General features: G+C 41.7%; 1 pseudogene; it reads left to right on the forward strand.

Moving 5' to 3' along the window:
- The first annotated feature begins 783 nt into the window (after positions 1 to 783).
- Positions 784 to 1,262, forward strand: LOC144095587 (uncharacterized; annotated as a pseudogene).
- Positions 1,263 to 1,878: the final 616 nt, after the last annotated feature.

Genomic DNA, 1,878 nt, shown 5'->3' on the forward strand with positions numbered 1-1,878 from the left:
GCTTCTGCGGATGACATCGTAAATGAGGCTAATGACTTCACAGAATTCTGGCAGAAGCTACAGACTTGGGCAGTGCAGTGGCAGTCCTCTCACGCCTCGGTGACATCGCTATTGAAAGTTCTTCGCTCAAACTGTTGTTTTTCTTCACTCCCGTCGTCTGCGAGAGCCCTGCTCCAGACTGCAAACAAATGTCCAGACATTTTGGAGTGTGCAGGAGGAAAATATCGTCACTTCGGTATTGAAGTAGGATTGAGGCGGTTGCTGCACAATTATGGCAAGTTGCCTGCAGAACAAAGCCTCAGGTTCAACATTGATGGCCTGCCAGTTTCAAAAAGCTCTAAAGGGCTGTTTTGGACAATCGTTTGCCGGGTCAACAACATCAGACAGAAACTGCCATTCGTTGCAACTGGCTTCTTTAGCAACAGCAAACCACAAAGTGCGAATGAATTTTTGCGGGACTTTGTGGACGAGCTGAAAAATCGCTTGTCTACAGGCATAACATTTGGCATTGTGACAGATGTTGTATGGCTCCATTCTGTAATCTGTGACGCACCTACGAAAGCTTTTGCTATGTACATTAGAAGCCACACAGGCTACTATAGTTGTCCAAAGTGCACTTTAAAAGGAGCATATTGTGAAGGTAGAGTGTGTTATCCAAGTGCTCTTAGACAACTGCGAACAAATGACAGCTTTCGCACGAGAACACATGAGCAGCACCACACTGGTGAAACGGTTCTTGAGGAACTGCAGATAGACATTGTAAAAAGTGTGCCATTTGATTACATGCACCTTGTTTGTCTAGGTTTAACACGCAACCTCTTGTTGTTATGGGCTCGTGGTCCAAAAGAATTTAGAGTAGGCAGCAAAGTCTGTAGTGAGATTTCGGAGAGAAATACAAACTTAGCGGAGATTGTGTCTTGCGACTTCAACAGGAATTTAAGAGGTCTGACAGAGTTAGGTGGAAAGCAGATAGGCGTAAAGCAACAGAACTTCGCTTCTTTTTGTTTTATGCAGGTCCTGTTGTGTTGAAATCGGTACTTCCATCTGAGGTGTATAAAAATTTCATTTCTTTACACGTAGCCATCAGTGTACTTGCAAGCCCTGCTGCTTCAGTAAATGAAGTTAGATATGCAGAAGACCTGCTCAGCTTTTTCAGCAGCACCTTTATTAAGATCTATGTTTAACAGCATGCCTCGCATAATGTGCATGGGCTGTACCACCTAGCTGCTGATGTGTTGCACCTAGGGCCCCTGGATGCTTGAAAGCATTTCCGTACAAAAAAAAATTTGGAACCTGCCTGTCTTCGTATGTTGATATCTCGACATCCAGGACAGACAGACGTGCCATATTGTTTGCTAAGAGAATGTGAAGGCACAGTGTGTGCAATAACCGGGACACAATTGTTCAATCACGCTTCCAAAAATTTATAATTTTCCAAAGTTTATCGATGCATGATATTGACACCTCTAATGCTGCTATTCGAAGTGTTGTAAAATTACGGATGAGTGATTATTTAGAGTGCACATTAAAGAACCCCAGGTGGTCAAAATTTCGGGGGCCTTCACTATGGAGTCCCTAATAGCTTCAGTTCCTTTGGAACGTTAAACCCCTACAAAACAAACAAAACAAATGCCTTGATTTTTGCACTCGTTACTCGCCACACATTGTAGTCATGGAGTAATTTTTTTTATTCAATACAATTTTTGCACCAATGCACAGATGAATGACTAATAAAAATTAATTATCTTACGAACTGAATTAGAGAAAAGGTAATTTCAGATTTGGAATCAGTGTAAAAAACTCAGCAAGATATACAGTTTTATTGGGATTGAACTAAAAATAAGGAAAATAGGTCTAAGAACAATGACACCCTTAAAT

The sequence above is a fragment of the Amblyomma americanum genome, chromosome 6, assembly GCF_052857255.1.
Source record: "Amblyomma americanum isolate KBUSLIRL-KWMA chromosome 6, ASM5285725v1, whole genome shotgun sequence".
Lineage (NCBI taxonomy): Eukaryota > Metazoa > Arthropoda > Arachnida > Ixodida > Ixodidae > Amblyomma > Amblyomma americanum.